At 41.1% G+C, this 12,685-nt stretch overlaps 1 long non-coding RNA gene across 1 annotated transcript; it reads left to right on the top strand.

Moving 5' to 3' along the window:
* The first annotated feature begins 486 nt into the window (after window positions 1-486).
* LOC130684608 (uncharacterized) lies at window positions 487-1,366 on the top strand. The gene is made up of 2 exons (XR_008998942.1): window positions 487-618; window positions 900-1,366. It is a non-coding gene; the product is annotated as an uncharacterized LOC130684608 (long non-coding RNA).
* The last annotated feature ends 11,319 nt before the right edge of the window (window positions 1,367-12,685 follow it).

The raw sequence follows: 12,685 nt of genomic DNA, 5'->3' as shown, positions 1-12,685 counted from the left end.
GCCTTTCTTGGTCTGCAGGTTGCATCAACATGCGCGTAGGAAGAATAGAGGCGTGGGCAAAATTGCGCTTGCGTAGTTCTCCGACTCATAGCCGGGCCCTTGGACTTGCTCTCGCGATCACAACCACGAAGTTTCTCGTTTATGTTGGTGCTTGGCCGAAACTGGCAGCCCTACTGCGACTGCGTGCAAAGCAGTGTTAGTAGAAGGTGGCTGCTGTGGCTACGCATCCCACCGGTCCTATTTGGTTCTGCTATGAGAACAACCGTAGCATTTGAAAGTTACTCGTCCTCATCCCTTCTGAATGAACTGACTCCTTACAACCGACTGGGCCCTCTGGACAGGATCATTACTCAGCCTGCGTGGAAGAGGCCCGGCAGCTCCGTGAGGGGAGGATGCAGTCCCAACTAGCGGGCGCTGAAACGCCTGTCTGGGCGGAGCAGAGCGAGTGTCTGTGTTCCCCTGGAGCTGGAGCTGGCTGGGCATATTAAACAAGTTCACCTTTCCCTGCCATTTACTTAGGGCCTGTATTTATTCTGAACTCCTAGAATCGCGGGGCCTGTCAGAGCCTGACCGGTGCTTGAGGTCACCCTCTTTTAAAGTAAGAAATTTGAGGTCCAGGTAAGAAAAGGTAATTTCCTTGGAAAATGACGTTGGTTAGAGAAGTGTGGTCAGTCTGTGTGATGGGCACGTTGCTGGGATAAGAAAATCCTTAGACAAGGACCGCGAAGATGGGGGAGAGGCCACTGATAGGAATGGTTCTGGTGGCTACTCCCACATGGTGTTAGCAATCGAATGAACTGTGGTGTGGAATTCAGGTGAGGGCCAGTAGCAAATTAAGCCAAGTACAGCAGCTCTCCCTTTCAAACATGGTATTTCAGTCATGGTGTCTTCCTCACTAGAGGACCTAACCAATGGTGGGCACAAGCAGCTGCAGCCAGGAGGCACAAAGCCAGCCAGGAAAGCAGCTGACATACGGTAAGGACCCGACCAGACTCAGGTGACACCGGAATCTCATACCTGAACCATGACAAAAACAAGTTTTATCCTTCAAAGTTTCAGAAGGACATATGTCCACTGGCTAGACTCCTATCTTCCAACCTCTCTGGCAACTAAGTGTGGGTTTGTGATTAAATAACGGCCAGTAGGGATTGAACAAAAGGAAGGTCTGCTACTTCGGTGATGCCGTGAAAAGTATGGACATGCCTTCCCCCTTGCCCTTTTCCTTCACTCCCGACTAAGAGGCGACTACGGGAATGGCCACCTTGAATTTGGACATGGAAGTCTTATGAGGGTGCCAGAGTCCCCTCTCAGCTCTGGAACGCCTAGCTCTGTAAACTGAAAGAGAAATAAATGTCATCTTATTTAAGCTGCTGCATTTGGGGGTCTTTTATTACAGCAACTTAACCTTTACCATAAATTTAACCTGCTCCCACAGTTCCTCACTCAAATGAGACTTTCTTAAATATCTATACCCTTATCCACTACATCCAACTGTAGGATGCAGATACATAACAGGATTCAAGAGGCATTACCTATGTTGATTGTCTTTGCAACATACATTCTCCATACCCATTACCTGAATTCCACTTGGGAACCCTCTGGTTCTGGGGCAGAGAACTGTATGCCCAGCTTTAGGAGCAGATTGAAAGCTAGGTTAAGCTAATCAATCCATCCCCTCTCCCTATGCTTCCATTGATTGGTGGCTTAAGACCCAAGCTGATCTCAGGACTTGATTGCAGTGCTTTATGGAATACATCCTGCTCCACGTCAGAACAGATGTACTAGAAGCTGCTGTTAAGACATTTTAGGACTGCAAGGGGAGATAAGACTTAGTGTTTGGTGACATCACTGAGTTGCTGAATGAACCTTGCCTTGAGCCCATTGCTCAATCATTAGTTATATGGACCAATCAATTCCCTTTAGTGTTGAAACCAGTAGAAGACTTACTGGTATTTGAAACTAAGAGCATCCTGATTATACCATTTATCCCACCCCAGTCTGCTAAATATCATTCCTTTCTCTGTTCACACTGATCCTTTGTCCATACTGCTCATTTTGCCTGCAGCACCCTCCCTACATCCTGCCGCTAATCCATCTGTTTATGCCTGAGTCAGTTTAGACACACTAGAGTCATAATCTATTAGCTCTGTCACCTTAGAGGACTTACTCAACTGTTTAGGTTTTGCTGCAAAATTGACATAATAGTATTTACCTTTCTGTTCTCATTTTTTTCCCCATGAAATTGGGAAATTTTGCCTTACAGTACTGTCTCCTTTAAGAAAAGGAGACACCACATATAAAATGCTCAGAAGAGATCTATGTGAGAGTCCTCATGACTACTTCAGAAACAAACCCCATGCTCTGCAGTCAGATCATCGACGTGGCCTTACCCAACTCCCATGCACAGTCAGCTGGGCCATGCTAGTGGCTTGCAGGACTTTGTAAGATCTATTAGCCTTTAAGTCACCAGACTTAAGATTTATGCACCTCACTCTACTGGAATCCTATTTTGTATTTTTTCTCCACCCCTACACCCACCCCAGGCCTGGTGTGGAAGATTTGATGACTGGATGAGTAAGGGAACAGAGACAACGGTATTGCCCTGCTTTCTTTTTGTGCCAACAGCCCTCATGTATATTGTGTTTCTTGGCCACTTGTAAATTTTAACAGCATTTTTGTAGTACCGTGACCCTATTACCTCCCAGATTAGTATATCCATAGTTTATGTACCTATCTAACCACAAGCATGAGCTCCGTATGACAACTGTAAACTTGTGGCCAGTAGGCTGAATTTGGCCTACTCTGACTTACATTATGTTATAAAAACTGGAAAATCTCACATAAAAATGCTGATATGGGGTCATTGAACCCACATTTCTACAAAGTAACTGTCAGTACAGGTGAAAAGTCCCTGTGTTAGTTAGATCAGTCCATGCTATATGCAGGGTACAATAATGTAATTCATGTAATTGGGTGGGGAAAAAAAATCACCAAACATTAAACAACCTTTTCTAGCTCTGGTTCAACAAGCAAGAGAGGCAGTACTTTTGCCTAACAACACTCACATGTCTGTCCCCTTCCACCCAACCCAAGGGCCTGAAATACTGTTCACCAACAAGGATTCATTGGACAGTAGTGTGGCAGGCAGAAAAATGCCCCCCATCAAAGATTCCACATCCCAATCCCTGAAACCTGTGGATATATTACCTAATGTAGCAAAAGGGACTTTGCAGGCATAATTAAGGACCTGGATATGGGGACAATTATCCTGGATTACCCAATGACCCCAATGTCATCACAAGAAGGCTAAGGGGCGGAGCTAGAGTTGGAACTGTGGAAGCAGAGGTTGGCGCGATGTGGCCCTGAGCCAAGAACATGTGGGCATCCTCTAGAAGCTGCAAAAGGCAAGGAAGGATTCTGCCTAGAGCTTCCAGAAGGAAAGCAGCCCTGCTTTTTCCTCTTAGTCCCATAAGACCCATTTCAGACTTCTGACATCCAGAAGCATAATACATTTCTATTGTTTTAAGCCATTAAGTTCATAGTAATTTGTTATAGCAGCAGTATGAAACTAATACAGATATTGGTACCTGACAGTAGAGTGCTGCTGTAACAAATACCTAAAAATGTAGAAAAGGCTTTGGAATTGGGTAATGGACAGAGGCTGGAAGACTTATGATAGAAAAAACCTAGACCACTTTGTGCAGATTGCTGGTAGAAATATGGATGTTAACTCTGCTAGTAAAGACTCAGCAGAAGTGGAGCGCAAATGGAGAAAATACATAAAAAATACATAAGCACACTGTTAACAGAAATATGGACACAAAAAGCATGGCTGGTGAGCGCTGAGGATTCCCGAAAAGGGGAATCCATGTACAGTGGTAGAAACTCAGCTGCATCTTGTCCTATAGTTATATGGAAAAAACTTACATGAGTATATGATGAACTTGGATATTTAGCTAAGGAGATTTTCTGGTTTCTTTTTCACACTTAAAGTGTAATGGAAGAGCAGAGAGATAAATCTAGAGAACTGTTAAAAAGGACCTTGAACTTGATGATCTTGGAAATCATCCACACCGCAAAAGATGCTAAAATTAGATTCACTCAATAGAACTAGAGAGTCCAGATATAACCCCACACATGTATGGCCAATTAATGTATGATAAAGGAGCCATGAATATACAGTGGGGAAAGTCAGCCTCTTCAACAGCTGGTGTTGGGAAAACTGGACAGCCATGCACAAGAGAATGAAACTGGATTATTGTCTAACTCCATACACAAAAGTAAACTCAAAATGGATCAAAGACCTAAATGTAAGACATGAAACCATAAAACTCTTAGATGAAAACATAGACAAAAATCTCTTGAACATAAGCATGAGCAATTTTTTACTGGACGTATCTCCTTGGGCAAGGGAAACAAAATAAAAAATGAACAAGTGGGACTACATCAAACTAAAAACTTCTGTACGGCAAAGGACACCTTCAGCAAAACAAAAAGGCATCCTATAGTGGGAAAATATATTCATAAGTGACTTATCCGATAAGGGTTAACATCCAAAATACATAAAGAACTCAAAGCCTCAACACCAAAAAATAAATAATTCGATTAAAAAATGGATGGAGGACCTGAACAAATATTTTTTCCAAAGCAGCAATACAGATGGCCAGCAGGCCCATGAAAAGGTACACCACCTTCACTAATCATCAGGGAAATGCAAATCAAAACCTCAATGAGCACACAACAGTCAGAATGGCTACTATCCAAAAGTCAATAACAAATGCTGGCAAGGATGTGGAGAAAGGGGAACCCTCCTACACTGTTGGTGGGAATGTAAATTGGTGCAGCCACTATGGAAAGCGGTATGGAGGTGCCTCAAAAAACTAAAAATAGAAATACCGTATGACCCAGTAATTCCACTTCTAGGAATTTACCCGAAGAAAAAAAAATCCCTGTTTCAAAAAGATATACGCATCCATGTTTATTGTCACATTATATACGATAGCCAAGATACGGAAGCAACCAAAGTGCCCGTCAATAGATGAATGGATTAAGATGTGGTACATGTACACAATGGAATATTCAGCCATAAAAAAGAAAGAAATCCTGCCATTTGTGACAACACGGATGGACCTAAAGGCTATTATGCTAAGTGAAATAAGCCAGGCAGAGAAAGACAAATACCATATGATTTCACTTATTTGTAGAATAAAAAAACAAAACTAAACTAACAAAACAGCAGTAGACTCAGACACTGAGAAGTGACTGGTGGTTACCGTGGGGAAGGGGTTGGAGTGGGTGGGGACAGTGGGAGGGATAAAGGGGCACAAAAACTCTCAATCATATTAGTTGGTCACAGGGATGGTAGTACAGCATGGCGAATATAGCCAGTGATTCTGTAACATCTTTCTATGTTGACAGATAGTAACTGCACTAGTGCGGGTGAGGATTTCATACTACAGTAACTGTTGAACCAGGTTGTATGCTTGAAACCAATATTACAGTGTTTATCAATGATACTTTAATTAAAAAAATGCTTGAGGGGGAAAAAAAAGGGAAAATACATTTAAAAAATAGAGAATAACAAAAAAAATTGGTCAATTCACTGGGAAGTACGCTCTGGAGAAAAAAGGGTGTGGTTGGACATTTTTCTAGTGCCTCAAAAGGATCAAAAGATTAGAACTCTACACTGATGGCTTTTTGCTATAAACAAGTGCTTCCCTCCATGAAAAAGAATGGATGACCCCTAGGGAGGAAGCTCAAGCCCAGGGAATATTCTCAGGCCTTGAAACCTAATACTGTTTGCCCAGCTGGGTTTCAAGTTTGGCTCAGAACAGCGACCCCTTTTTTCGTTTTCTCCCATTTATTAGAGCAGTGTCTATTATTGGTGTCCTATGCCTACGCACCATTAGCTTTTGGGAGCCAGTAACTTAACATACCCAGATCTCACCCATACCTGGGGATTCAGGGAATTGAGACAGTGAGATTGGGACTTAGGGCACTGATGAGACTTTACTTTGATGGGTTGTGATGGGCTGCCAGTTGGTGATGTCCAGTGAGGTGAATGTTTCACACACAAGGTGGCTGTGAATCTTTAGGGGCCAGACTGAGGTAGGGAGAGTACTCTCCCAAAGTGGTACCTGTCCTAATCCCCAAGACCCTGGCAAAAGGACACTGTAGATGTGATTATGTCACAGCATCCCTGGAAACTAATACAGCAGTTGATTCCTTGTCTGAGGGCAAGAAAAAATCAGAATTAGGGGCATTCTGCTCTTAGCAGAAAATGAGGACATGGCTCTATGTGCATAAAATAATGAAAAGTCATTTTTAGAAGGCCATGAGTTCCTAATTTTGCTAAGAAAAGCTACAAGGATATAAAAAGTCATAAATATGAATATGAAAGACACTTCTAATTATATAAATGTGAATTACAATTCATCTATGAATTAGTGAATAGAAATGTGCTTATCAGCCAGATGATCCAGAAAATCTATCAATTCTACAAGACCAAAAAGACCTATCAACACCTGTGGCCTAAAGTAAAAAATTTTGTAACACGGTCTCTGGGGAAAAGGATGCAAACATTTGAAAGGTGTTTTGAAAGATACAGATTAACAGACCCATCATGTACTAAAATGTGCTGAGAAACTGTCTTGAAAAGATTCAACCTCACTTCCAGCATCTCAGGGTTTGATCACCTTTGGGCTTGTGTGTCCCAACCTAGGGTTAACCAGCCAAAAATATCAGAAACTCCCACACTAATGATCTGAGATGGTATTCTTTTTCTCTTGAGTCTGATTAAGAGGATTAACTCCCAAGAGAAGTATAAACATGGAACATGGTAAATTAAAATCCTTAGTAAAGCTTATTACTGGAACATCACAAAGGTGTATGAAAAGGCTTACATTAATAAAACTCTAAACCATTGTTTGTAGTAGGTTTCATATTCCCAATGCCAAATTAAATTTCTAATCAGTTCAAATTGTGAACAAATTTGGAATCAAGATCTAAATGCCAAGATTGATCTTCAAAATGTTGCTCAGGTTTAACAAAGTATAAACAGTTTAAAATAGACTATGCCTCCAGGCACCAAAGCATCAGACTCTCTCCCCAACTGAGTGGAGCCAATTAGCTGTTACCCTCCCTGAAGGGACCCAGGCTCGCCTCTGGGTTCATATAGAGCTACCTCCTCCACTTCCCAGCTGACCCGCCGCTTCACTCGTATCACCGTCTGTTGCCTTCCAAAGGCTCCATAGTGGCCATACATTAAAGGTGTCCCCAAACAGATTCAACCAGTCTAAATAGACTTGCCAAACATACTGAAAGGTATTCCTCTCAAGTGGCATGCAAAGAATCTGGTGACACTGTAGGAAGAGTTTAAATAAAATAAGAGATACTATTTATTGTTCTACTGAGTGCTAGGGCCTTTACAATATCTCATGCGCATTCCATCAGTCATCCTGAAAGACAGGGCTTTTGATTTTTTACTTAAAAATTTGGAAGCTAGAGCTTAGAGCTACTGGCTGTTTTAAATCTAAGCCAACAACAGACTTGGATCTGAGCTTCTGGTGAAATCTGACACCTCAGTCCATATTGTTTCCATGATGCTATGCAGCCACAAAGATGAACAAGGCCCCGCTGCAAAAACCAAAGGGTTTTGGAGGCCAGGGTACAGGAGTACCAACGGATCTTGTGGGACAGTGCAAGGCTACTTGGCCACATTTCAGATGTCACACACATTAATTCCTGGGACCTTTTACTCCTGGCTTGCCTTTTTAAGGATTTGAGTTCTTTCACTAATTGCTTGTCATGACTGAAGTACTAACGTAGATCTAGACGTTTATCATCCATGGCTGCCAAACCATTTGGTGCAAGGTTGATGGGAGCCTTTATAATGGATGGAAAGGACAAATCATCTGAACCTACTGACAAAGCTTAGTATCATCACAAGTAAAGCAATCTGATGCAACAGGAAGTGCACAGCACCCCGTGATAGATCTTGCCTAAAAGAAAAAAAAAGACTAAAATATAATCAAGTGTCTAAATCTGAAAACTGCTCTGCAGAAACTCTGGGAGATAAGATCATGTGAAACAATAATAGAGGGATACAACCAAACGACAGATCATCGGGAATTCAGTATTTTTTTCCAATAAAGATAGGGAACTGTCTCAGACTTAAGATTCAAGACATGCTATGTATACAGAGCATTTGGATCTTGATTCAAATAAACCAGTTAGAAAAAATTATTCTTGCATCGACTGAAGAAAATTAAAGACTGAGTTTTTCATGCTACTAAAGAATTTTTAATCTTGTCAAATATTAATATTGCGGTTGTTTTAAAAACATGAGTGAAATTATATGAAGGTAGAGATTTGCTTTAAAACCTCAAAAAGTAGGGAGACAGCCTAAAATTGGTTGTTGAAGGTGGCTAAGCATTGTATTATAGACTTAAGACTATCCATAATGAAAAATATTTTTAGAAGTTAAAATGAAATCAAACGGAAAATGTCCTCTCCATACATTACTATTTTGAAAATACTCGTTCCAACAAGGCAGTTTTTGGTTGACCTGATTCAGCAACCTTGTTAGTGAAGCAATTTTGTAGAAAGTTGATATAAACGTGGCAGCTGGAAGAATTGTGATCTAATTCCAAAAACTGGCATGAAAATCACTGGAGTGAATAGACTCTTCCACTTTCCGCTTGCCAGCAGTCAGCAAACATTGGAAAGTCAACACCTGTAAGCTCTTGCTTCTGCTCAGGTGTACTATTTGCAAATAGGAATAAAAAATCTGCCTCTGAAATTTTGTTTTCAGAAGAGAGGGTCTGTGACTGCAAGCTCTGACCTCTGCCCTATCTGTTCAGGCTCACTGAACTACCCAGATAGTTCAATGGCAACTACCACCCAGTATATTAGACAAGCAAATGGTCAACCCCAGAGATGAGTGTTGCTTCACCTGTTAGACCATGTCATTTGCACAAATATAGCTTTTGACTTTACCAAATTAAAAATAGCACCTGGAAGCAAGGAATGCAATCCCATCCCTCTAAGAGGGCCTAAATCAGCCAGGAATATTCTCGTCTTAACCAATTCGTCCAGGTCCAAGCCATTCTCTATTAGAAGGTTCCTGAGAGCTCCAATGATCATATAAAGCTGCCTCATAAACAGCAGGTGCATCGGGCAAGCATCAAGTACTAAGAAACACACAGTTCATGTGCACAGCCCATGAGTCTCCGGCCCAATGCAGGGAGTATACAGTAGAGGTAGAACGACAGGCTCCCCATCTCCTTTTGGGCAACTGCTCTCCTTTCCACCCCACAGGTGCCCACTTTAAGTGGAGGTCTCACTGTGATTACCTTGCTCCAATGGTTACCGTTATTGAGGGCACAAAAGGGCAAGCTGACTGCAACTAACACTTAAACCCCACCTAAGGGAAGAGCATGATTACCCTGTGAAGGTAAAGCCATGAGATGGGATGATTACAAGTGCAGCCATGCTTATTATGAAAGAAGTCCACCTCAATGAAATAGAAAACTCTTGAGAAGTCACCGAATTACCTGTCTGCCACCAAATTATTTTTACTCAAGCCTGGTCACTTAGCAATACTGTGTGTGGGAACCAAGAGTAGTCAGGTTCTAAGCCCTGGTTCGTGGGTCATACTGCAACATAATGAAAAATGCAAGGCTGAAAGCTGAGAAACAGAACAGCAGGGAGAAGAGAACTGTGAACTACCAGGACTGAAATGTACCCACTACTCAATGGAATTGCCTCGGTCTCCTCAAGCCCATTAAGGAAAGCACATTTAAGTTACAGAACAGAACGTCAGTGCAAAATAGACCAAGTCAGCTATTTTTAAGAAACCACTATCTGCTTCTTGCTATCAGATACACATATGCTGCCTGCCTTAGGATAAGGGCTTAATATGACAGCTTGCTATCAAAACATTTACTGAAGTATCATAAATAGCAGTTTACTTTCTTGACAAGGTGTGTAGTGGGGGTTGATACAGATAGATGTGAAGCAGTAATATTTAAAGAATGTGCTTTCAATTCTAAGGCAAGCAAAAAGGATTACACATAAACCACTGTAATTAAGAGCATAAGCACTGGACCCATCTGTTCTCAAACTCCAAATGCACCACTGGGGCTGTAACTCAGGTTACCTAACCCAGTAGTCTACAACCAGTGGCACCCTAGAATCACCTTTAAGCTTATAAAATGCTGATGCTTAAGACCCACCCTGACAGTCAAGCTAAATGCCCACATCTCAGATTTCAGTAGACGACGTTACTAACCCCTACTTCACAAGACTGTCAGGATTCATGCTTTTCAACTGCTAAAGCAGTTTGCCTTTCATAGCAAGCACTGAAGGGTCACAACAGTAGCCCCTAATACTTCGGGTGGCATACAGCAAACAAGTAGTGTTTATTTAAAGAACTTACAATTTTTACAAGTCTTTAAATAATGGAGGTTTAACTTGGACTGTCTGAACAAATACTAGTATTATATATATTAGAGCCAACAGGGAATTAGGAGACAGGAAAGACAAGTATACACTAGTAACTTTGACGGAATAAAAATCTCAGGGTTTTGTCTCTGGCACTTTATCCAAGTAGACAAGGTTACAAATGCACCTGTCCTAGACAGCATAAGCTACTGTTTTTCTGGAAAAGTCAACCATCCCAAAGCCCTCTGCCACTGATAAAGGCAAAGTGCGATTTTGTGCACATTGCAGGGCAACCACCGCACTAGACTTCTGAAATGCAGAATGCGCACAGGCGCCTCAGATGTAACCGTGTCACTAACTCCATCATTGTACCTTTGGTTGTAATACAGCCTATCGGTTCTGTGGGGAGGAAAGGAATCCTTACCTACTGTAGAGAGGGAGGAATCTGTTTTGTTCAACCAGTGGAATTATATTCAACGTTCCTATCAATTGTGTAACAAGTTTATGAACACAAAGCAACATCCACAGAAAGGATCATAAATACTCAAAAGTCTTAAGTGAAAAGATACAGGGGACCAAGTGACATGCTAAATTTCAAGGGAAATGCCTATCACAATGGAAAAATGACTGCCTTAGAATAATCAAGTTCTGTATAAACAGTAAAATTGATGTAATGCAACATTACATATTCTTAGAATATTCTTGCAAAAATGAGTTCAAGCTGAACCTTGAAGCCTCTAGACCAGGAAACACATACAATGACACGAAGATTCTAAAAAAATCAGTAAATATAAGACATTCAAGAAATTAGTCCCTTCAAAAAAATCAAGGTTATGAGGAAATGGAACTGTTAGATTGGTAGAGATTAAAGATTATCAACAAAATGCAATTTATTAAACCTGGGTGGACGTTGGATTGGAAAACCTAGCTATGGAAAACTTTGATACAACTGGGTTATTTGAACATTGTATTAGGTTATCAGATGGCACTAGGGAAATATCAAAGTATGGAAATGGAATTGTGATCCTGAGAATGTCTGTTCTTACTAGAAACATGCCAGAACATTCAGGGGTGAAGTTCATACCTCAATTTTTCTTTCAGATGGCTCAGCAATAAGTATTTGCTGTTAAATCTGAATGGAAAATATATGTATGTGATCACTGTACTGCTTCTTTTGTTATATTATTCAAATAAGTTTAGGTAAGAACTCCACCTGATGCACTCATTTAAGGCACCATAGAAGCTTTGAGAGGCTGAGAAACAACTATTCTAGAAGCTGGCAAAAAAGGCAGCAAAAAGCAGAGACACGAAGGAAGACAAGCTTTATCCATTAGTGTGTAATTCCCTGTAGTGTGTCCACCTCTCCACCCCCTTAACACTGTTTCAAGAGATGCCCTTCACCTTTTGTCTAGCTTGCAGGGATGGGAATCTCAGAGAAACACAGGGAATTGGTTTCTTCTTTGTTTGTATCTCCTGCAAGAATTCAAGAACACACATTTCCCAGAAGTGAAGTTGCCTACCCCGAAACTTCACTTTGACAAAATCATTCATGTTACTAAGGTTACTGTTACTCTCTGAAGTGAAATGCTCATTGGCTCCTAGTTTGATTTCCCTGTAAAGCACAAATTTTCACACTTGCTCAGTCGAGTTAAAAAAGAAAAATGCTATCTTACAAAAGAACACCTTGTGATCTGCTGTGACAAGGTACTTAATAATTATGTTTATCAGAGGGTCCTTAGACAAAAGGCTGCTAGGTACTATAAAAGAATGGTTGTGTGAGGCAAGCAGTTCTAAACCTATTTGCTGTTTGGTTTTCCTCCTAGAATCCAGATATATTGGGGAGACATAACCCCATGTGCACCACCCCCACTATCCCAGAATTTAATTACATTTAACAGTGATGCCTTTGAAAACAGGTCTTCCCTTATGCTATTTCGTATTTGTGGTACAACCTAAAATTACCAAGATATTTAATTTGCTTAACATCTGAGAGACACCATTTGCTCGATAAAAATATCAAATGAAAAAGAAACATGCAAGCTTGTATTCACAAGGAAATGAATCTACATCATGACTTCACCTTCTTGCCTGCTTCAGACTATTAATTGGATGAAGTTAGAACTGGCATAGCACAGACCTTAACACTGCAGGGATACACCATCAAAAGCAGACCAGACTCTACCTGGAGGATGAAAAATTCACAATAGATCCAAAGTGGAAAGTCACATGGCATTGTGGAGGG

This window comes from Manis pentadactyla, chromosome 1, assembly GCF_030020395.1.
Source record: "Manis pentadactyla isolate mManPen7 chromosome 1, mManPen7.hap1, whole genome shotgun sequence".
Lineage (NCBI taxonomy): Eukaryota > Metazoa > Chordata > Mammalia > Pholidota > Manidae > Manis > Manis pentadactyla.
This window is presented reverse-complemented; position numbering and strand designations above follow the sequence as displayed.